Genomic DNA, 25,383 nt, shown 5'->3' on the forward strand with positions numbered 1-25,383 from the left:
ACCCGTGCGATGCGCCTGTGCATTGCGGTGCATGCGCAGTTTTGACCTGATCGCAGCGCTGCAAAAAAACGCTAGCAAGCGATCAGGTCTGATTCTGAATTACCCCTATTGTTCAGAGCTGCAGAGTGGAACGCTTACGGTGTACTTTATGAATCGGCCACTAGGTGTCGCCACACAACCCTATTGTTTTGTACATTGATTGTACACGGGAATAAATGAATTTACAGTCTAGCAGTGTAATCAGTCACTGTTACTGCTGTACCGTAGTGCTGAGTTAGATTGATTTACCTTCTGAGCTGCAAGTCCTGAGACAGACCCATCATCCACCTCCGAGGACAGCTGCTAGAAGGATTGAGAAACTATTCACTATGCAATGAGAGGCTGATCTGCAGAACTCATAGATGGACGCAGATGGGTGTGTGCTAGAGCAGAGGGCTCCTCTCTGTCACACTGGATGAGTGCTGAAGTGTAATGTGAGCCTGCAATACCCCCTGACATGGCTGCAACACACTGCCTTGTGTTTTTAAAGAAAATATTTCTCTTGAGTTGGTCTCTGATCCATGTTCATCTCTGGGAGACTCTGCAGCAAGAAACACCCAAAGAAGGAGCGGAAGCTTCCTCCTCAGCCTTGCTGGCAGCGCATCTGACCTGGTGAGACTGCACTCATGTACCTAGCCACCTAGATCTCATGCAGGACAGGACTGTTATCTCATGTATGTAGGATGGGAGTGAGGGAGGGGTCCCTGCCAGCAGCACAGGTGAGGGGCTGCCTCCATCACACTGCAGGTACTGCTCTTCCTGTATGTCCTTGTACAGTATCTGATATTGAGGATTATTGCTACTCAGTGAAATCAGTATTCATTCCTGTCTGTATGCAGGGTTTCAGATTCATGTATGCAATAGTAAAGATCAATCTTCTACATGCAGATAGATAGATAGATAGATAGATAGATAGATAGATAGATAGATAGATAGATAGATAGACAGATAGACAGACAGACAGACAGACAGACAGACAGACAGATAGATAGATAGATAGATAGATAGATAAGACAGACGATAGATAGATAGATAGATAGATAGATAGATAGATAGATAGATAGATAGATAGATAGATAGATAGATAGATAAGGCCAGTACACACTAGCCGAGCCCCCGCCGACGCCGATATTGGTGGCGGTGGGGTCTCGGCGTTGTGCCGGCATTGGCAAGTGCATACACAATTGTCGATGCCAGTGGGGAAGGGAGCGACGGCGGGGGGGACCTCCCTCGTCTGTACATGTTCATACGAGAGAGGGGGTTGTTAACGAAGACCGGAAGCGCACATCGTTCACGATAATGAGTGTACACACTAGACGATATTGTGAACAATGGGGCTCATTCAGACCCGATCTCACGCTGCATTTTTTTGCAGCCGTGCGATCGGGTCTGTACTGCACATGAGCACGGGTCGCAATGCGCAGGCGCGTCGCTTGCCAGCGACGGGGGTCGCCGGGCAGCGACGAAGCTAACGAAGAAAGCGATCGCAAGAAGATTGACAGGCAGAAGGCGTTCCAGGGCGGCAACTCACCGTTTTCTGGGAGTGTCCGGAGAAACCCAGGCGTTCCCAGCCGTTCCGGAGGAGGGTTCCTGACATCACAGCCGGCCCGGATCGTCGCAGCATCCGAGTAAGTCCCGGCCTGTGCAGAAACTGCACAAACTTTTGTTTGTGCAGCTCACTGCACAGCTCATCGCATCCCTGCAAAGCCTTTACCCCCTACCCCTGTAGGCGGCGATTACCTGGTCGCAGCAGTGCAAAAAATAGCCAGCGTGCGACCAGGTCTGAATTAGGCCCAATATCACTCAGAAAGCCCTTTCTGAGTGATATTGTTCACAATATCGCCAAGTGTGTATGGGGCTTCAGATAGATAGATAGATAGTTAGATTGATAGATACAGTAGATATAGTTAGATATTTAGATAGACATTTTTGCTTATTGCACTTTGTGTATGTACTGTATATAATTGCTCCGATGGTGTGATTGATGCGCAACCGATGGTGCATCTTTGTACGCAAGCAGCGGATCAGAGACGCCGTCAGTGGGCGCCGCCTGTACCCAAACCCTGCGGCAGCGTCATTAGAATATTTTTGCAGTTCCGCTACGTGCGAGAACTCATTTGCAAATGCACCTGCCTCCACACCTGAATCAGGCCCAGAAAGAGAGACGGTTACATCGATATTTGTGCCAGTATATTTGCAATCGGCATGTTTTGTTTTTCAGAGAGGGTGCTAGTCATTATTATACTGGAGACATAGTGAATTTGAATGTGGCTATGATGGCTTTTGGAATGTAACTGATGTAATGTAATTGTATCAGGGTGATTGTGATATTGAGAGACAAGTTGTACATCCGCAAACAGAATTATTATTATTTTTTTAATGTAATATAAAATTTTCCTTTTTTATGACAAATGACAGCATATAGAGCGATATTTTATGAGTATAATCTCCGATTGGTATCAGCAGCACTCCCAATACCATTGTTCTAGAGTTGTACATTCAAATGCTGCACAACATGCCGCTCACACTGTGCAGGCAGCGGGTCAGAATGCATGATCCTCCATCTGACTCGCTGCCAGATTCTCCCTGTACGTCTGCAGCTCAGTGCTGTTAGGGAGAGGTGTCGCTGGTAGTAGGACAGGTAGGTGGTATGCAGTGGGATGGGAGGGGCTGTGAGGATAGGGTGGTGGTATATACTGCTACAGGGTGGTGTAGAAAAGTGTGGCTTTGGTGAATGTATTGTTACATGGGGGATGTGTGTTACTATCACTGGCAGGGGACCATGGGGGTAATTCTGAGTTGATCGCAGCAGCAAGTTTGTTAGCAATTGGGCAAAACTATGTGCACTGCAGGGGGGACAGATATAACATTTGCAGAGAGAGTTAGATTTGGGTGGGTTATTTTGTTTCTGTGCAGGGTAAATACTGGCTGCTTTATTTTTACACTGCAATTTAGATTTCAGTTTGAATACACCACACCCAAATCTAACTCTCTCTGCACATGTTATATCTGTCCCCCCCTGCAGTGCACATGGTTTTGCCCAAATGCTAACAAAATTCCTGCTGCGATCAACTTGGAATTACCCCCTATGTGTTACTTCAAAGGTTAGGGTGAGTGATGTTATTACAGATGGCAGGGGGTGTAGTATGATTGGCTGCCAGTTAGCACATCGACATTCTTAAGGTCACTGTGAGCCTAACCTTGACCTCCCGCAGCCTAATGCTAACCTCACCTTCTGCAGCCTAACCCTAACGCCCCCCCCCCACAGCCTAACCCTGGCCCCACCCTCCACCCCGTGCAAAATAATGCTGCCTAACTTCCCACAGCCTAACCGTAACCTCTGCCCCCCCCCCACCCCCCGCAGCCTAACTCTAACCTTCGCCCCTCCCCCCGCAGACTAACCCTAACCTACCCCAGCCTAACCCTACACCACCTGTGCAGCCTAACCCTATCCTCCCCCTTCCAAGCACTAACCCAACCCCCCTCCCCAGGGTACCCCAAACCTCCCCTGCAGCCTGACACTAACCTCCCCTCTCCGCAGTGCCTAACCTAACCATCTGCATTTTGAGAATTTCAGATGTCGACACTCTGAGGATGTTTAACACATTGAACCATTACACCACTCTAATGCTAACATCATGTTATCAACATTATGAGTGCCGCCATGGTAACTGGTGACCATGTGACTGGGTCCCAATGTGAGGAGTGTTTTATTACAGATGTGATATGAGAGAGGTACATGTGACTACATGGGGCCGAGTAAGAAAGATACAAAAACTATTTTAGTAAAACTGAGAGAAGTGGAAGATGTGTTACTACAATGGTGTCAGGGGCTGAGCGTGTAACACTGGAGCCAGGACCACTCCCTTTACTTGTCATGGCAGCGCAGTCTCTGGTGGGCCAGTCCCGCTTGGAGGTAGTGCACACACTCCTCTACCCATGAGCAGTGTTGTATACTGGCAGACAGCTTCTTCCCTTTGAAGAATAAGTATTTTGCAGGAAGTTAAGAAAGTTAAGTTTAATAGTGGCCAACACCGGGGGCTCTGAGATTTCCAGTGGGCCCTGATATTGGGGAGGAGGTGTGGCCAAGGGTGTGCGGCTATGCCCCATTGAGAGCTTTTAGAATAACATTTGTGCCACACCGTGTGGGTATGCGGCCCTGGGCCCACAGAGAGGCCTGGGTACAACCCCCCTTCCTCTCAGCGCTCCGTCTCCTTCAAATGAGAACTATTTCCCAATGACCTTGCACTGAACTGTCGCCATTGATAAGTACAGTAATTTAGTAAGAGCAAGGTGCATGGTGACAGGCATGCCATTTGATCCGGTGTACCATATTCAGAAGAGAAAGGCTCATTTTGAAATTAATGCAATAAATGCAGTAAATGGTTCATCATTTTTGGCTTTAAAAATAAAAATAAAAAAAAAATAAAAAACATTTTAGCAGAGTTTTGGCGATTTTTTGGAATCCATACCCCATTTATCTTGAATCCCGGACCTGTCAACCTCTGTGCCTGCCAACTCAGTACAGAATTGTTACGTTTGTACAGCCAGTCAGGGCTTTACCAAACAGGCCAGCTAAGCACATGACTGCGATAGCACTGTCCAGGGTAGGGGGCATATGAAATTTGATTTTTGTTTTATTTTATTTTTTATACTCATGTTTTACTTTGTTGTTACTTGGGGCTTATTCAGAGGGGGCAGAGGAGAGACATGTGGAGCAAGTGCCCAATGTTTCTCCTCAGCATATGCGTCCTGATGCTCAGAAGACACAGTTCCTCTGACCCTGGAAGCCAAACTCTGTCAGACATTCTGAGCAACTAAAAGCCACTTGATGGTGCCTTTGTGCATTCCACAGCGGATTAGAGCTGCAGTCAGTCGGTGTCTCAATAGACCGCCCATTGGTATAATACTGTGCTGCGTCCACCTCTGAATCACCCCTGTTGTTTCAGTATAAAGTATGGAGGGGGGTGCTGCATAGAGCCACAACATCATGTGACACACAGTGCCTCTAATTAGGGATGGCCATCAGTGTGTTCACTATTGATGGTTACCATCAATGGTAAAATGACAAGTGACCATCGAAGGTTGCAAGCTATACAATGAATGTCCAACGATGGTTTCACCGACTGGCGGTCATCCCTGTCCTTTCGCTGACTGGCCCGTGGGTCAATCAGAACATGTGGGTGGGGCTTTGTGGGTGTCATGTGCAGAGCTATGTTCCGTGTCTCAGCACTTTCTAAAAAAAAAAACCCATCGGATGGTTATGTACCATAGATGGCAGGAAACCATCTGGTTCTCTCCATCGATGGCAAAGGAATTCACTATGGTGGTCATTCCGAGTTGATCGCTCGCTAGCAGTTTCTAGCAGCCGTGCAAACGCTATGCCGCCTCCCACTGGGAGTGTATTTTAGCTTAGCAGAAGTGCGAACGAAAGGATCGCAGAGCGGCTACAAAGTTTTTTTGTGCAGTTTTAGAGTAGCTCAAAACCTACTCAGCGCTTGCGATCACTTCAGACCATTCAGTTTCTGTTTTGACGTCACAAACACGCCCTGTGTTCGCCCAGCCACGCCTGCGTTTTTTCAGTCACACCTGCGTTTTTACAAACACTCCCTGAAAACGGTCAGTTGACACCCAGAAACGCCCACTTCATGTCAATCACTCTGCGGCCAGCAGTGCGACTGAAATGCTTCGCTAGACCTTGTGTGAAACTACATCGGTCATTGTAATAATACGTTGCGCGTGCGCATTGCGCCGCATGCGCAGAAGTGCAGTTTTTTTGCCTCATCGCTGCACAGCGACCGAAAGCAGCTAGCGATCAACTCGGAATGACCACCTATAGGTCATAAACCATTTTAAATCATTGATGGTCAGTGGCCAACCTAACCTCCAATTATGACTCTTCAGTCTCTGCTCTGACTCCACAAACTGACTGTACATCTCTGTTTGCTGACAGCTGTATGAAAACATGACACCGGGAAAATACACTCTTCTAAATAATGTAACCCGCTCATTTCCCAATTGTAGAGCGTGACGGAATATACTGGCACCATATAAGTAAATGTTGCTGAAATAGTGTTAATAATTAACCAGACCACCTGGCCGCATACATTTTAAAACTGTCCGCAGCCTCACCGTATAATCCCTTTGCACAAGTGCTGCTGGCTGTTATTCGGTAATTGTCTCATGCAGACGCTGGCCCTAGCCAGCCATGGCACTAAGCAGATGATCTGGGTTTCCCATGGGTGCTAAATGAGCTTCCTGAGACTGGGAGAGAGACGATGAAGCAGAAGGAGGGAGAAAAGAAGGAGGGGTTCTGACTGCAGGCCTGCAGCTGCCAGATATTGCTTCCAGGCATGTGACCCTTTCGGGAGAAATGGGAATTGTCACAGAGTTTAGATGGAATGTCCCCAGATTGGTCCTCGGAAACTGTGGCTGATGTTGTGTTGCTAGGATACCGATGAAGACAAACATCTTCTTTGTGCTCAGGTATTCAGGTAAGCAGGAGACACCTAGAAGGGATCAGACAGTGGCAGATAGTGTAATGACTGTGATGGCTGGGGGCTGTACATTACTATCACACACGTCCTGTATAGGGCTGATGGTTAGAGCTGCAGAAACCCCAGCACACCTCAGCCTGTGGAACTGCAGAATGCACCTGAGTGATGAATTATTGAGCTGGTTAAATGAATTCAGCAGGGTGTGACAGAATATTGCAGAGATTCAGTCAAGGTCACATTTGCGTTAGAGCTTCAGTTTGAAGGACACTGCCGGACTGGCTGCCTCTATCTACCATAAGGCAGGGAGATATTAAAATTGCAGAACTATTTTTTTTTTTTCCTTTGCAGCAGCCCCTGATCCGGGAGTCACTGGAGATGCTGTTTTAGAATCAATAAATGGTTTTGCTGGATCGGTGACACTGGTTATCCCTTTTGGTTTATAGAGGAGACACAGCCCCAGGGATGCCCTGATGGATGCAGGAATCTCCTGGGGTACTGGAGTGAGGATGGGAGAGGGGTGGACTGCATCCAGAGGAACATCAGACATGCATTATAGTACACGTCAGACAACACAGGGGTACTTGCTTTGTATAGACACATGATTGCTGGCTGGACGCAGGTTGTGTGTGTTAGTAAACTTTATGGATTTATTTGAACCTTTTATAAGCTTTTACCGGCAACTCTCTTATACAGGATTTTTTCTTATTATTTTAGATAACTGCAGTTATTCATTCAGTACAAAAACAAAACATAATAATGTGTTCGCAATTAGGTTTGTACCCTTCAGAGTAGTTCTGCAAATGTTTCCTGGAATCATTATTACCATAGTTGTTTGTTCAATTATTTATAATACAGTCTATGTCAGTAAGGACTAATTATCTATGTAATACTGATGAAGTGCAGGTATGAGCTAACGGACATTCTGGGAAAGATTTAGAAATGACTAGAATGATACTATTTTCTGTAGCTAGAGTTTTAGTATATACAATACTGTAGAAGTCTTTGTTGCCAATTGTCCATTCGGGTGTGATACCCGAACCCGGTGGTCACATGACCAACACTGGCATCCCGACTTCCAGAATGCCGATTGGGGGTAAGGGTAATTAATTTACCCCTCCCCTGCTCCATTCCCTAGCCCTAACCCGCCTGGGGTGGCGGCTAGGGCTAAGATAGTTGGGGTGGTGGCTAAGGCTAAGTCACAGGGGGTAGCGACTAGGGCTAAGACTCTGGAAAGGAGGCTACGGCTAACCCCCCCCCCCTCTAATACCTAACCCAAACAACGCCCCCGCCCCTTGGCTCTAACCCTAACCTGTCACCTTGATACTTACCTTTGGGAAGTCGGTGGTTGGTGTTCCGAAGCCGGGATTCCGAGTGGTGTCGCTGACCGCATCCCACCCATTCTTTCTATTCTGATAGGGAGTACTTTAAACATGACCTACAGCTTCCTCAGTGGGTGACGAGGTTGGGCTAGTGTAGGTCCTTCCTTGGTATACCTTCAGGGTTCTTGCTGGATTTCCGCATGTGTTTTCTTCTGACATGACATCATTGCATGTCACTTCCATTTTCTCCATTTTCCAAAATAGTAAAAAGTCAAAATGTGTCTTTAGATCTGTTAATTGAAGCTCATTGTATCTCCTGACTGTTGTTGAAGTTTGCTTTCTACTTTTGTTTAGTGACTGATTTATAAGTCGGTGACATTTCTTCTTCTGTGACACCACCACTTGCTTTAAAATTCCCCATTTTTATATGGATAATGCTGGGATCAGGGCCAAGTAGTGTCCAGAGCAAAAAGTCCCTTTGGTGCCCCCCTTTAAAAAATAATCTATAAATAACAGTACACCTTACCTATATGGTGGTTTCCCTGCAACGGGAACCTCTGAGGAAATTGATCCTGGACAGTGTCTTCAGCTGCTATTCACTATTCATATAGGCGATCACATGGGGCATAATTCACTTTGTATGCAATTGGGATTCTCTATGCTACGGAACTGCTAATGTTAGCACGCGCAGCTGCCGCATCGGAGTCATCACATTTGCATTGTACACGCAAAAACAAGAAACATCAAGGCTTAACTGGCCGCAGCAGTAGTGATGTTTTTCTGATGATAAGATGGCAGCTGAATGCAGATACATGCCTCAAAAACGGCCGTGGCATGCCTGAGTTTTTGGCGCTACTCCCTGATAACTTCCCATTAACACTTCGAAACGGTCACTTCCTGTCAGTCACTTTTCCATGAAATCCTCCTTGCGAGCGGGGTCACAGCAGCACTTTGGCATATGCACATTGCGTCCCGCAGTCTGACGATAATCGCTCCATTGCGTTATAATCGACCTTTGTGTACAAAAATGCATTAAGCCCATGGATCATAAGATGCCTTTTTGTGTAGTATAATAACCAATGTCATCATCATACAGAGGTTCAACCAGACTCCTGTCCATTGTCTCCCCTCCAGCCTCATGCCCCCAGTGTCTCTCCAGCATCCTACCCTTGTCAATCTAGCCTCCTTCCCCCTGTCACTCCATCCTCCTGTCTTTACAGCCTCCTGCCCCGTGTCACTCTAGCCTAAGGTATAATAAATCTTCCCCAGACTTTCTTTAAGACCATGAGAAAGAAACCATTTGTGGTCTATAAAGTGTCAGTTGCTGCGACTTGTCTGAGGCGCAAGTCTGATCCGATTTCCCTTGAACTTCCCCGGCAGCTCCCCGGGGGTGCTTTCATCCGATTTGGTGCTTGATGTGCCATTTACGATATATATCGCATGCTGCTGCTGCCGTTTGGTGGGTGGGAGCGTCCAGAGAAAAGCCACTCAAGTGAAGATATCCAAGAAATGGGGATGCGGTCAACGCCGCCGACGCCGGAATCCCGACCGCCACAATCCCGACCACCACAATCCCGACATATTCTCCCTCCGTGGGTGTCCACGACACCCATAGAGGGAGAATATAATAGTGTGCCGAGCGTAGCGAGGCACCGTGCCCGCAGCGTGGCGAGCGAAGCGAGCCCTCAAGGGGCTGCGTTCCGCTCGCCACCCCTGTCGGGATTGTGTGGTTGGGATTCTGGCGTCGGTATTTCGACCGCCGGGATCCCGTCCAGCGGGATTACGTACTGATCCCGAGAAATCGTATGCAATATATATCGCAGGTGCTTAAAAAACTAGCCGCGATGTGCACCTGATGGCTGCTATTCCGATTTATCCTATGTGCAGCATGTCCAACCACCAATGCGCATGGAACCTCGTATCGGATCGTATCAGATGTCAAACACCAGCGAATTGGCCAGTTTTCACCTGATTTCCCAGCCCGATCTGTCGGAATCGGGTGAAAAGAGGCCATATCGGACAAGTGTATGGCCAGCTTAACAGTTGCCTTCCCAAGGCAATTGTATTGTTGGTTCAACCAACAAATTCATTAGGAACTAGTGCCATCACTAAGGCATGAGGTACAGATAGGATTCATGCAAATCCAATCAATATTGTGTTAATCAGGTTGTCATCCTCAACACCCTCTGCCCCCCGAGACAGATATTTAAAGCAAGCATGTGATCATTGCATTATCAGTTCACAAAATGGCTTTCTTCTGTAAGTAGGCATCCAGGGCCCATAACAAGGGGTGTGGGAGTGGTGCCATCGCTCAGGGTACTGTTGGTGGCACTGTCACTGTCTGGACCGACAGCCTGTAGCATTGCTGGGGTCAATCCAATTAGGTGCGAGTTGTTTCATGAAACTCGCAGACAAGAGAATTCTCCAACCCAATTAAAAATGCCTATTCGCGGTACTCACAGTGGGGGGTTGCGAATTGTCATCCATATGCGATGTGAGTGAAGTAAATGAAAAAGTTTAGTGACCTTCCAGGACCCCAGAAAAGTGACAGTTTTATTAGCAGAAGGATGTTAGTGGGCAAAAGGAAAACACTAGATGCTTTTAAAAGATGTCAAATGGCTGCTTTGTGCATTTTTTTAAGTAAAAAGTAAAAAAACATTATAAAAAGCACATTTTTTTTGTTTACATTCATCTAAAAAAAAAACCCCGATAAATGCCCCCCAAAAAGTAGGAAAAAAGATGCTTTTGGCCAGGAGCATCTTAAGACAGTAGGGAGCCTGTGTGCAGTCTCCGTCTGGGCCCCTTCCTCCCTAGCCGATAACACAGTGGAACTCTGAGCACTAGAGTCACTAGAGACCCTAGTGTTGTGCCAGAGTCCAGTGTGCATGTCTCCAGGAAAATGGTGCGGCGGCAATTTTCCTGGTGATTTTTCTACTGCGCAAAACTCCAGGAATATGGTCGCCGCTCCATTTTCCCAGTGATCTGTGCAGTGCTGCTACCACTGACTTGGGACACCACAGGGTACGCAGTCAGAAAATGGGTGCAGGGTGTGCAGTGTGGACCCCCCTGGACCTAGGGGCCCGTGTGCACCTCACCCCCATTATAGATAAATATAAAAGCAATCTAATAATTGATTTTGAGGTAGTTTGAGGACATTTTTTTTAAACCCCATAAATGACATTAATTATTGGACTAATTAAATTACATTAAATTGGAAACTTCTAATTGCCTAATTAGTCCTAAGGGGGTGTCCAAGGGGTTCTGCATGGTGTCCCAACATTTTAATCTTAAAATAAGGATTTTCCCTACCATCTCTCACCCCCAGTGAGGTGCGAATGGAAAATGCAAGTTTATTCTGCCTGGATCAATGCGAGTTTCTATTTGGATTGCATAATGTGAATTTGCAGAGGAAACGGCAACTCGTAACTTGCATTCTGCAACTTGCACTAATAGGAGTGACCCTTAATGCTTCGGGCAGCCCTGCCCCCTTGATGTGTTGTCCTGATGTCACATGTTTGGGGCGGAGCCTGAAACAGGGAGCCTTCTCTGGCAACGTAGGCAACAGTTGGCCTGAATTTGAAGCAGTTACCTGCTATGTGCTCGAATTTTATATAAATATACTGTATATATACAGCATATATTTTATATATATATATATATATATATATACATATATCAGTATGCATAAGGACATAACTATACAGTATATAAATATACATATATATACATATATATATATATATATATACAGGTTGAGTATCCCATATCCAAATATTCCGAAATACGGAATATTCCGAAATACGGACTTTTTTGAGTGAGAGTGAGGTAGTGAAACCTTTGTTTTCTGTGGCTCAACGTACACAAACTTTGTTTAATACACAAAGTTATTAAAAATATTGTATTAAATGACCTTCAGGCTGTGTGTATAAGGTGTATATGAAACATAAATGAATTGTGTGAATGTACACACACTTTGTTTAATGCACAAAGTTATAAAAAATATTGGCTAAAATTACCTTCAGGCTGTGTGTATAAGATGTATATGTAACATAAATGCATTCTGTGCTTAGATTTAGGTCCCATCACCATGATATCTCATTATGGTATGCAATTATTCCAAAATACGGAAAAATCCCATATCCAAAATACCTCTGGTCCCAAGCATTTTGGATAAGGGAGACTCAACCTGTATATATATATATATATATATATATATATATATATACATACAGTATATATCAGTATGCATAAGGACATTTCTATACAATATATATATATATACAGTATATATCAGTATGCATAAGGACATATCATTGGCATGTATTTGTAGCTCACAAATAATTGTTTCGTGTTTGGCGTTTCAAACATCCTAATAACAAACCAGGGATAGAACTTAATTCTGAGGTTAATTTGCATTGGTAAAGTGTTTCCCTTATAGGGGATAATGAAACATGAGTGCGCTTACAGCAAGACTGAGGATGTGAGGTGGCTGACCCCCCCTTGAGGCTCCAGTGTTAAAGGTTGGAAGCATGGGAAGCAAATCAAGAGCAACAAATGATGCAGGATGTAGAGATCAGTGTTTAGAGTTGCTGGGGGGCTTTTTTTTGTTATGTTTCTTTTCTTGTTTTCCTATATTGAGGGGGGATGAAATTTCTATATCATGTTTATGGTGGAACTGAACCTGGTAAAACAAAAGCTGATATGTCATAGGAAGGACGACATCTGCTCTCTGTTTTCTATTGAATATCAAAACAGCTCTATTTATTCAGTGATTGATCCAGACTCTGGTCAGTGGATATTACCATGTATAATGTAAACCTTCCCCACATCACTGACCCAGATCAGTAAATAGGCAGCTCTGCGGGTATAAGTGCATGTTATGTTACAATGGGGTAGATGTATTAGGCCTGGAGAAGTGATAAAGAAGAGCTAAATGGAAGGTGAAAATGCACCAACCAATCAGCTCCTGTCATTTTTCAAACCCGTAACGATTGGCTGGTGAGTTATCACTTATCAATAGTCTTCACACTAGGCTGTTTTAGCAGGGCGCCGCGCCCTGCCCGATTTTTTAAGGGCAAAACCCGCCCTGCCCTTTTTGTGGCGCCCTGCTAAAACAGCCGCCCGCTTCCTGCCCTCCCAGCGTGTAAAGATGCCGTGCGCATGCGCGCGGCATCCATTCACGCTGAGAGAGAGCTTGGGGGAAGCACAGCACCTCCATAGGTGCTGGGCACGCCCCCAACAGTGACGCCGCCGGCCGCCCACGCCCCCTTTTTTTTACATCTGCGGGCTGAACCGCCCACTTTTATTACACATAATGACCCCCCCCCCCTATTTTGCGTGACCACGCCCCTTTTCGCCGCCCCTCTAGGTCCGGCGCCCTGTCCGGATTCTAGGGTGAACACTATATCACTGCTTTATCACTTCTCAAGGCATAATACATCTGCCCCAATGGTGCTTAATGCAACCTTTATCTGTTTAGATTTCCACTTTTGACAATTAGATATTCATAGCAGAGTATGGTTTGGCATTAGGGCTTTGCGGTCTGGACTGGACATTGGGCACAATAAAGGCTGACGCTTTGCGTCTCCCTGTGATGTGGGTATAAATTACTCAGAAACGGACCTGTGTGGCAGTCCAGGTAGAGCTGTAATATCCATATGAGACAATGGGGGGTGGGGCAACAGACAGCGGACCTGTAGCACACTAGCGCTGTTTCAAAAAAGAAAAGGAAGAACGATTGCGCTGTGAGAAGACTTTATTTCATCTGGGTATCGGTGTCTGTGTGAATGCTGAAAGTGGAAATGATGGCATAAGCTCTGCTTCCCAAATGTCAGTGGGGTGAAAGGCTGAAGTTCTGGAGGTGGCCCCGGAATACTGAAAAGCCTAGGGGCCCGCCAATGGGTTATGATACGCAGTCATTGCTGGGTAGGGATGTAGTCAGCACTCCGCGTACGGCGCTGAAGCAGGATCTCCATGTGTTTGCTTGTTGGAGTACATTATGTCACAGCTGTGCGATTGTCTACAGACATTATGAATATGAGCAGTAAAACAAAACTCCCAGTTGCAGCATTTTATAGAAGCTTCAATTATTCATGTGTTTGTGCTCATTTCATTGTTAGATATACAGAAGGAACTGTCACTTGGGAGCTCAGAACACAACTGCACTCTGTTATGTACACAGGGAGCACAGAAAGACCACAGTACAGAGCAGACGTAGTAATAATGTGTATGCTGCTCCCAGGCATACACTCTCTCCATGCAGCAAAGGAGTCAGTCATCTCATTGTAAGGGTTCGGGTCTCCCCGTCTGACTCGGATCCTAAAACAAGGCAAAACGTCACCAATCCTGGCGTCGGCATCTTGCGGGTTTTGAAGTGCATATAAGTCCCTCCATGGGGTTAACGGCGCCATTTGCTTTACTCCAGTGTCACCCGGCGCTGTATTCTGCGGTGTGTTTGTCCAGGGGTTGTGCTGTGTCCGTCCAGGGGCTGTGCTGTGTCCATCCAGGTGTTGTGCTGTGTCCGTCCAGGTGTTGTGCTGTGTCCGTCCAGGGGCTGTGCTGTGTCCATCCAGGGGCAGTGCTGTGTCCATCCAGGGGCAGTGCTGTGTCCGTCCAGATGTTGTGCTGTGTCCGTCCGGGTGTAGTGCTGTGTCCGTCCTGTGTCCGTCCAGGGGCTGTGCTGTGTCCGTCCAGGGGCTGTGCTGTGTCCGTTCAGGGGCTGTGCTGTGTCCGTCCAGGGGCAGTGCTGTGTCCGTCCAGGGGTTGTGCTGACTGTCTTTCTGCGTAAATGACAAACATTTTTATAGTTTATTAAACTGTCACCCTGTCTGTCACTGCAGTGCCATTCTGTTTCCTAGATGTGCCATGTTGGAAGTTTAAGTGCCACATGTTTGTGCCGCCCACTGCTGTCGCTTAGCTTAGTCAGCCAGCTACCTAGGTGCAATCTTTTGGCCTAAACTTGACGAAAACAATATTGTGAGGTGTGAGGTGGTCAAAGTTGACTGGAAATTACGGGAAATTAATGTTATTGAGGTTGGTAATATGGTAGGAACAAAAACACCCCCAAATTCTGTGATTTTAGCTGTTTTTATGATTGAAAAAAAAAACATATCCAAAAACAAAACACGCAAGGGTGGTTTTGGCAAATCCAAATCCAAAACATGATGAAGGAGTGTATCTCCTTCATGTTTTGGATTTGGATTTGGTTTTGGGAAACCAAACACAGGGGGTCGGCGCACATCTCTACTTAATAGTGTTCTATTAAGAATCTGTTAACTGGTCTGATCCTGCTGGCTTTCATTCGGGACTTGGGGGTCTATTTACTAAGCCTTGGATGGAGATAAAGTGGATGGAGATAAAGTACTAACCAACCAGCTCCTAACTGTCATTTTTCAAACACAGCCTGTGACATGGCAGATAGGAGCTGATTGGCTGGTACTTTATCTCCATCCACTTTATCTCAGATTCTACTTATCATTTATCTAGTAGTACATTCTGTAAAATGAGAGCTATAAGCTGATTGGTTGATATGGGCAACATCTCCACTTGTCCTCTTTAGAAGGTTTGATACATCCGCCCCCCTCCCTCGAATTACTCATATGTAAGCTACACGGTCAAAGCAGAAGTTCGAACAGTCATTTGTTTCACCTTGTACCTAAGTAATACTGTATTAGTGTCACCAATTGTGTGGAAAGAACACTTGGGACACAGGCAGAATAGAAGAGGAAGTTGGCGACCCTTTCTTTCGGAATACGTTCAGGATTCCAGCTATCTGGATCCCGGCAGCCGAAATACCGATGCAATCCCAACTGACCCTGGGAAACCGACAGCCATATAGACGGAAGGGTTAGGATTTGGCAGCGAGGTGTGGGGGGGGGGTCGAGTTAGGTTTAGGATCCACCTGGTGGGGGGGATAGGGTTAGGCTGTGGGTAGGGGGGTTAGGCACCACTGGGGGGATTAGGTTTAGGCACTAAAGGGTAGGGTTAGAGTTAAGCTGCGGGGAGGGCGGGTTAGCAAGGTGTGTGTGTGGGGGTGGTAGACTACTTACCTCACCCCTGTCGGGATTGTGATCATCGGGATGCCAGTGTTGGTATTCTGACCGCCAGGATCACATACCGATCTCTTTCTTTCACCATTTATACTCTTAGGTTGCTTAAGCTTTTGTTATCACTGAATGACTGCTGGTTTCTTCTGCTGGTTTCAGCCGTGTTGTAAGTATGGTATAATGGCAGTCAATAAAACACATTGCGTCAAACTAAAATGAAACACGAACCAGTGGTACATAAAAATTTATGGCACTCGGTAGTCCAGTCACTCTACTGTTATTGTAAATATGATTTCTAGGAAACTAAGCATTCCATTACAATTAGTCTGTGCTTCTAGATGTAAGACAGAGAAGATCACAGGCTGGGCTCTGAACACTTAGTTTGGTCTACGATCCACAAACACTAAAGTGTGTCTACTTTAAAAAAAATCTTCTCTATACACTCCCGGAATAGTTTATACTACTAGAACACAGAAGCCATATCTGCCTTTAAACTATAGTTAGTTGAGCATTGACCATTACCACAAATCATATAACACAGCTATTAGGTCTTAGCTAAAATGTGTTGTACGTATGACATACTGCTATTGCTATAACATTCTGTAATCAGAGAAGGGCAGAGAAGGGAGCCCATAAATCTTACATGCATGGGGCAGATGTAATTACGGGTAATGAAGGGAGAACCTCTATGGAGTGTGAGAGAGGTAATCCTGCCCGGGTATTCCATGTTATAGTAGCATTACTGTGGGTGCATATTATTAACTGGAAAACTACTATGGGGTCATATTATTAACTGGGCACTACTATGGGGTCATATTATTAACGGGTGCACTACTGTGGGGGCATATTATTAACTGATGCACTACTGTTTGGGCATATTTTTAACTGAGGCACTACTGTTGGGCATATTATTAACTGGTGCACTGCTGGGGGGGCATATTATTAACTGGGGCACGATTGTGGGGGCATATTATTAAATGGTGCACTACTGTGGTGGCATATTATTAACTGGGGCACTACTGTTTAGCATATTATTAACAGGGGCACAACTGTGGGGGCATATTATTAAACGGGGGCATATTATTAAATGGTGCACTAGTATGGGGGCTTATTATTAACTGATGCACTACAGTGGTGGCATATTATTAACTGATGCACTACCGTGGTGGCATATTATTAACTGATGCACTACCGTGGTGGCATATTATTAACTGATGCACTACTGTGGTGGCATATTATTAACTGGGGTACAACTGGGGGTGCTTATTATTAACTGGGGTGGTATTGTAATGCAACATTTCAGATTTGTCTAGATTTTGGGTGTGCAGGCTAGGGGGCTGTAGGCTGATGTTTTGCCTCGGGTTCAGAGAGGCCTTGCACCTGCCCTGGGTATGAGCATAATATTTTCACAATTCCAATGCCATAGAAAACAATCAACTCTAAATATCACTGTTTTATGTTCTCCTTTAAGATGGCCATTCATAGTAATGCTGTCACTAATACCGATTTCAGATCGCAAAGGCCGGATCCCACCCGGTAAGAGAAACGTGTCCTTACCGGGTGGGATCCGGCATTTGCCCTGCTTTGGTGGCTTTCCAAACCCGGCAATATACCGTGTCGGTTGCCATAGCAGCGGGGGGGCGCAGCAGCAGCTGCAGGGGCGGGGGTGGAGGCGGCGCTGGGAGATAAGCTCATCTCCTGCGCCGCCTCTCCCTATGCTGTGAATGGGAGCCGTGTCGCATCGAAACGGCTCCCATTCACACTGCGCCTGACCCGGTATTCAACCCTGTAAAACCCTTCTTTTCTCTAACGTCCTTGATGATGCTGGGACTCCGTAAGGACCATGGAGAATAGATGGGCTCCGCAGGAGATAGGGCACTTTAAGAAAGCTTTGGACTCTGGGTGTTCACTGGCTCCTCCCTCTATGCCCCTCCTCCAGACCTCAGTTTTACACTGTGCCCAGAGCAGGATGGGTGCACTGCAGAGAGCTCTCCTGAGTTCTCTGCCTAAGAGCATTTTTGTTTGGATTTTTTCTCTACTTTTTCTACTTTTTCACAGGGAGCACTGCTGGCAACAGGCTCCCTGCATCGAGGGACTGAGGAGAGAGGAGCAGACCTTCTTGTCTAAGATAGGCTCTGCTTCCTCGGCTACTGGACACCATTAGCTCCAGAGGGGGTGAACGCAGGTTCTCACTGGGCGTCCACCCCCGGAGCCGCGCCGCCGTTCTCCTCACAGAGCTAGAAGAACAGAAGACAGAAGTCGTCAGGCGGCAGAAGCCTTCAGCTTCACGGAGGTAACGCACAGCACTGCAGCTGTGCGTCATTGCTCCCATACACCTCAAATACTCCGGTCACTGTAAGGGCGCAGGGGGGGGCCCTGGGCAGCAATATAAACACCTCTTATGGCAAAAGACAATATACATGTACAGGTGGGCACTGTACATGTATATAAAAGAGCCCCCGCCATATTTTTGTAAGTTTGAGTGGGACAGAAGCCCGCCGCCGAGGGGGCGGGGCTTCTCCCTCAGCACTCGCCAGCGCCATTTTCTCTCCACAGCATCGCTGAGAGGAAGCTCCCCGGACTCTCCCCTGCTTACACACGGTAAAGGGGTGTTTAAAAGAGAGGGGGAGGCACATAATTGGCGGATGACATATTATACAGCGTTGCTGGGGAAAAACATTTTGTGTTGGTCTCCAGGATCATTGCGCTGGGGTGTGTGCTGGCATACTCTCTCTCTGTCTCTCCAAATGGCCTTGACAGGGATACTGTCTTCAGGAAAGGGGATCCCTGTGTGTGTGTGAAGTGTGTCGGTACGCGTGTGTCGACATGTTTGACGAGGAAGGCTTGCTTAATGTGGAGGGGGAGTGCTTGAATGTCATGTCGCCGTCGGCAACGCCAACACCGGAATGGGTGGATATGCTGAATGTCTTGATTGCAAATGTTAATCTATTGCATAAAAGGTTAGACAAGGCAGAAGCTAGGGATCAGTCAGGTAGCCAGTCCATGCCTGTCCCTGTGGCGCCAGGCCCTTCGGGGTCTCAGAAGCGCACCATATCCCAGATCGATGACACAGATACCGACACAGATACTGACTCTAGTGTCGACTATGAAGATGCAAAATTACAGGCGAAGGTGGCAAAAGGTATTCGGTACATGATTATTGCCATTAAAGAGGTTTTGCATATTACTGAAGAACCCCCTGTCCCTGACACGAGGGTACACATGTATAAAGGGAGAAAGCCTGAAGTCACCTTTCCATCCTCATTTGAACTAAGTCAATTGTGCGAAAAGGCTTGGGAATCTCCGGATAGGAGACCACAAGTTCCCAAAAGGATTCTTCTGGTGTATCCTTTTCCACAAACTGATAGGATACGCTGGGAATCTTCGCCTAAAGTAGACAAGGCGCTGACACGCTTGTCCAAAAAGGTAGCACTGCCTTCTCAGGATACGGCTTCCCTCAAGGAACCTGCTGACCGCAGGCAGGAAATTACCTTGAACCACATTTACACTCATTCAGGTACTATTGCTAGACCGGCTATGGCGTCGGCCTGGGTTTGTAGTGCGGTTGTGGCATGGGCAGATTCCTTATCTACGGAGATTGACACCTTAGATAGGGATGCTATTCAAATGACCATAGAGCATATCAGAGATGCTGCCTTGTATATGAGAGATGCTCAGAGAGACATTTGTTTATTAAGCTCCAGAATAAATGCTATGTCTATTTCTGCTAGGCGGCTCTTGTGGACCCGACAGTGGACGGGAGATGCCGATTCAAAGCGGCATATGGAGTCCTTGCCTTACAAAGGGGAGGAGTTGTTTGGAGACGGCCTCTCGGACCTTGTCTCTACGGCTACGGCTGGTAAGTCGAATTTCTTACCTTATGTCCCCCCGCAGCATACAAAAAAGGCACCTCATTATCAAATGCAGTCCTTTCGTTCCAATAAAAACAAAAAGGTACGGGGATCGTCCTTTGTTGCCAGAGGGAAAGGTAGGGGAAAGAAGCTGCACACAGCTAGTTCTCAAGAGCAAAAGTCCTCCCCTGCCTCTGCAAAGTCCACCACATGACGCTGGGGCTTCCCGGGGGCAGGCTGATCTAGTGGGGGCTCGTCTTCGATTTTTCAGCCATGTCTGGGTTCACTCGCAGGTGGATCCCTGGACATTAGAGATTGTTTCTCAGGGATACAGGCTGGAATTCGAAGACTTGCCTCCTCGCCGGTTTTTCAAATCAGCTCTGCCGGCTTCCCCGTCAGAGAGGGAGCTAGTGTTGGCGGCAATCCAAAAATTGTATATTCAACAGGTGATTGTCACAGTTCCTCATCTCCAGCAAGGAGAGGGATATTACTCGACCCTGTTGGTGGTTCCGAAACCGGACGGTTCGGTCAGACCCATTTTAAACCTAAAATCTCTGAACTTGTACTTGAAGAGGTTCAAGTTCAAGATGGAATCACTCAGGGCGGTCATCGCCAGCCTGGAGGGGGGGGGGATTGGATGGTGTCCCTGGACATAAAGGATGCATACCTTCATGTTCCGATATTCCCCCCTCATCAGGCGTTCCTGAGATTTGCAGTGTAGGACTGTCACTACCAATTTCAGACGTTGCCGTTTGGGCTTTCCACGGCCCCGCGGATTTTCACCAAGGTAATGGTGGAAATGATGGTGCTCCTGCGCAGGCAGGGAGTCACAATTATCCCATACTTGGACGATCTCCTCATAAAGGCGAGATCTCGGGAGAAGTTGCTGATCAGTGTGTCTCTGTCCATGAAGACGTTGCAGATACACGGCTGGATTCTTAATATACCGAAGTCCCAGCTAGTCCCTACAACGCGTCTGACCTTTTTGGGCCTGGTTCTAGACACAGACCAGAAAAAGGTTTTTCTTCCGATCGAAAAGGTTCAGGAGCTCATAGCCATGGTCAGGAACCTCTTAAAACCAAAAAAGGTTTCAGTGCATCATTGCACGCCGGTCTTGGGGAAGATGGTGGCTTCATACGAGGCCATCCCTTTCGGCAGGTTCCATGCGAGGACCTTTCAATGGGACCTCTTGGACAAGTGGTCCGGGTCCCATTTCCGAATGCATCAAAGGATCACCCTGTCTCCCAGGACCAGGGTATCTCTCCTGTGGTGGCTGAACAGTGCTCACCTGCTAAAGGGTCGCAGGTTCGGCATTCAGGACTGGGTCCTGGTGACCACGGACGCAAGCCACCGAGGCTGGGGAGCAGTAACACTGGGAAGAAATTTCCAAGGTCTCTGGTCAAACCTAGAGACTTGTCTCCACATCAACGTCCTGGAGTTGAGGACCATATACAACGCCCTGTGTCAAGCGGAGGAATTGCTTCGGAGAAAACCGGTTCTGATTCAGTCGGACAACGTCACGGCAGTGGCTCATATAAACTGGCAAGGCGGAACAAGGAGCAGAGTGGCCATGGCAGAAGCGACCAGGATTCTACGCTGGGCGGAAGGCCATGTAAGCGCACTATCAGCAGTGTTCATCCCGGGGGTGGACAACTGGGAGGCGGACTTCCTCAGCAGGCACGACCTGCATCCGGGAGAGTGGGGACTTCATCAAGAAGTCTTCACACAGATCACGGATCGATGGGGACTGCCTCAAATCGACATGATGGCATCCCGTCTCAACATAAAGCTAAAGCGGTATTGCGGCAGGTCAAGGGACCCTCAGGCGGTAGCGGTAGACGCTCTGGTGACACCTTGGGTGTTCAGATCGGTCTATGTGTTTCCTCCTCTTCCTCTCATACCCAAAGTGTTGAGAATAATAAGAATGAGCAGGGTCAGAACAATCCTCATTGTTTCAGATTGGCCACGGAGGACTTGGTATCCGGAGCTGCAAGAGTTGCTCACAGAAGATCCGTGGCCTCTTCCTCTAAGGCAGGACCTGCTGCGGCAGGGGCCCTGTCTGTTCCAAGACTTACCGAGGCTGCGTTTGACGGCATGGCGGTTGAACGCCGGATCCTAGCGGAAAAAGGAATTCCGGAGGAAGTCATTCCTACTCTGATCAAGGCTAGGAAAGACGTGACGTTAAAAGATTATCACCGTATATGGCGGAAATATGTTTCTTGGTGTGAGGCCAGAGCTGCTCCTACGGAGGAGTTCCATTTGGGCCGTCTGCTTCACTTCCTTCAAACAGGAGTGACTTTGGGCCTAAAATTAGGGTCCATAAAGGTCCAAATTTCGGCCTTATCCATTTTCTTTCAAAGAGAATTAGCCTCTCTTCCTGAAGTACAGACTTTTGTGAAGGGGGTGCTGCATATTCAGCCTCCCTTTGTGCCTCCGGTGGCGCCTTGGGATCTTAACGTGGTGTTATGTTTCCTCAAGTCACCTTGGTTTGAACCACTCAAAACTGTGGAGTTGAAATGCCTCACGTGGAAAGTGGTCATGTTGTTGACATTAGCTTCGGCTAGACGTGTTTCAGAATTGGCGGCTTTATCACATAAAAGCCCATACTTGGTTTTTCACGTGGATAGGGCAGAGTTGAGGACTCGTCCTCAATTTCTGCCAAAGGTGGTCTCATCTTTTCATATGAACCAACCTATTGTCATGCCTGTGGCTACACGGGACTTGGAGGATTCCGAGTCCCTGGATGTGGTCAGGGCTTTGAAGATTTATGTGACCAGAACAGCTAGAATCAGGAAGACTGAAGCTCTGTTTGTTCTGTATGCGGCCAACAAGGTTGGCGCTCCTGCTTCAAAGCAGACTATTGCTCGCTGGATCTGTAACATGATTCAGCAGGCGCATTCTACGGCAAGATTGCCGTTACCGAAATCGGTTAAGGCCCATTCCACTAGGAAAGTGGGCTCTTCTTGGGCGGCTGCCTGAGGGGTCTTGGCATTACAGTTGTGCCGAGCAGCTACTTGGTCGGGGTCTAACACCTTTGCAAAGTTCTATAAGTTTGATACCCTGGCTGAGGAGGACCTCCTGTTTGCTCAATCGGTGCTGCAGAGTCATCCGCACTCTCCCGCCCGTTTGGGAGCTTTGGTATAATAATCCCCATGGTTCTTACGGAGTCCCAGCATCATCAAGGACGTTAGACAAAATAAGATTTTCCTTACCGGTAAATCTATTTCTCGTAGTCCGTAGAGGATGCTGGGCGCCCGTCCCAAGTGCGGACTTCTTCTGCAAGACTTGTATATAGTTATTGCTTACATAAAGGTTATGTTATAGTTTATCGGTTGAACCGTGGCTATGTTGTTGTTCATACTGTTAACTGGGTAGTTTATCACAAGTTATACGGTGTGATTGGTGTGGCTGGTATGGATCTCGCCCTTAGATTTACAAAAATCCTTCCTCGTACTGTCCATCTCCTCTGGGCACAGTTTCCCTAACTGAGGTCTGGAGGAGGGGCATAGAGGGAGGAGCCAGTGCACACCCAGAGTCCAAAGCTTTCTTAAAGTGCCCTATCTCCTGCGGAGCCCGTCTATTCCCCATGGTCCTTACGGAGTCCCAGCATCCTCTATGGACTACGAGAAATAGATTTACCGGTAAGTAAAATCTTATTTTTTGCCGGGTTGAATTACCAGGTCAGGCGACCCGCTAATTCGGCCAAAGTGCTTTCACATTGCACACTGACCCGTTTCGACACGGCAATATGCTATGTCGATACCGGGTTATTTGTGCAATGTGAAAGGGGTATAAATAATTGTTTCTTTAATACAGTTTCTCTCTTTAATAAGTCTCCACAATATGGTACATGGAACATTTTATTCTGCTTAAAAAGGAAAGACATCATTTCTCATACGTCCTAGAGGATGCTGGGGTCCACTTTAGTACCATGGGGTATAGATGGTTCCGCAGGAGCCATGGGCACTTTAAGACTTTTCAAGGGTGTGAACTGGCTCCTCCCTCTATGCCCCTCCTCCAGACCTCAGTTTTAGAAATATGCCCAGGCAGACTGGATGCACTCCAGGGGAGCTCTACTTTCTCTGAAAGACTTATATTAGGTTTTTTATTTTCAGGGAGGACTGCTGGCAACAGTCTCCCTACTTCGTGGGACTGAGGGGGCAGAAGTAGGAACCAACTTCTTAAATAGATTCATGGCCCTGCTTCTGGCTGTCAGGACACCATTAACTCCTGAAGGGATGCTGAACGCTAGCTGCGGCTATGTGCTCTCTCCCACAGCCCACCGTCACCCCCCTTACAGAGCCAGAAGTCAGAAGACGGGTAAAAAGAAAAGGATCTTCAGACATCGTGACTGCTGAAAGGTACCGCGCAGCGGGCGGGAAGGCTGCGCGCCATGCTACCCACACACACAGGCACTGCAGGGCACGGGGTGGGTGGGTGCCCTGGGCAGCATGAAACCTTGTAACACTGGCATATAAGGGGCATAAGATGCTAGCCCTACCCTCGCCAGTATAAATATTAGTAGCATAAAGTCTGTGGGGAAATACGCCATTACGGGGGCGGGGTTTCCTCCTCAAGCAACCAGCACACTGCTCAGCGCCATTTTTTCTCCTTCCAGGCTGCAGAGAAGAACGCTGCTCCTCCTCCACTGCTGAACTAAGTATCAGGGTGCAAAACGGGGGGCACAGTGAAATTTGGTGCTATACATGGTGTAATTATCATAAAAGCGCTGCAGGTCTGTGGGCATTTTGTGTTTCACAGACATTTTATTGCGCTAGGTTGTGAGCTGGCAAATCCTGTGTCCTTCTGACAGATTTTACTGTGGGTCTGTCCCCTATAAGTCCCGGAGTGTCTGTGGTGTGGTTGTGCACGTGTGTGACATGTCTGAGGCAGGGAGCTCTTCCCCTGAGGGAGCCATTTTAGGGACACAGAGTTGTAATGTGGTGGCTCTGCCGACACACCGTGAGCCTGAATGGGTGAAAGAATTACGTGATAGTATGCATCATATCAGTAAGAGATTAGATAAGTCTGAGTCTCATGCAGAAAACTGGAGAAAATCAGTGGAAGATGTGATTTTTAGTGGTTCTGCTTTTTCATCCGCAGGCGACCCCTATGGGTCACATAAAAGACCATTTGCACAAATAGTACAAACTGATACTGACACGGACTCTGATTCCTGTGTCGACACTAGTGATTCCAGTGGAATAGATCCTAAGTTGGCAAAAAGCATTCAGTACATGATTGTTGCTATAAGGGAGGTTTTGGAAGTTACGGAAGCCCCTCCTGTACCTCAGGAGAAGGCTTATTTTTATAAAGAAAAGAAAATTAATTTAATCCATCTCACGAGCGACATACTCTCTTTGAGGGAATTTTGGCAAACCCTGAAAAGAAATTTCAGGTTCCCAAAAGGATTCAGGTTGCTTATCCTTTCCCGGCAGAGGACAGGAAAAGGTGGGAGTCACCCCCAGTTTTAGACAGTGCCCTGTCACGCTTAACAAAAAAGGTGATTCTCCTTGCACCTGGGATGGCTTCACTAAAGGAGCCGGCAGACCGCAAGTTGGAGACTACTTTAAAATCTATTTATGTGACCAATGGTACACTGCTCAGGCCCACCATTGCTTGCTCGTGGGTG

At 47.2% G+C, this 25,383-nt stretch overlaps 1 protein-coding gene across 1 annotated transcript in view; it reads left to right on the forward strand.

Moving 5' to 3' along the window:
• The first annotated feature begins 212 nt into the window (after window positions 1–212).
• RELL2 (RELT like 2) overlaps window positions 213–25,383 on the forward strand; it is a 102,692-nt gene continuing 77,521 nt past the window's right edge. The window contains 1 exon segment of the mRNA XM_063928609.1: window positions 213–651. The gene's annotated coding sequence lies outside the window, so the exon portion shown is untranslated.

The sequence above is a fragment of the Pseudophryne corroboree genome, chromosome 6 (genome assembly GCF_028390025.1).
Source record: "Pseudophryne corroboree isolate aPseCor3 chromosome 6, aPseCor3.hap2, whole genome shotgun sequence".
NCBI classification, from domain to species: domain Eukaryota; kingdom Metazoa; phylum Chordata; class Amphibia; order Anura; family Myobatrachidae; genus Pseudophryne; species Pseudophryne corroboree.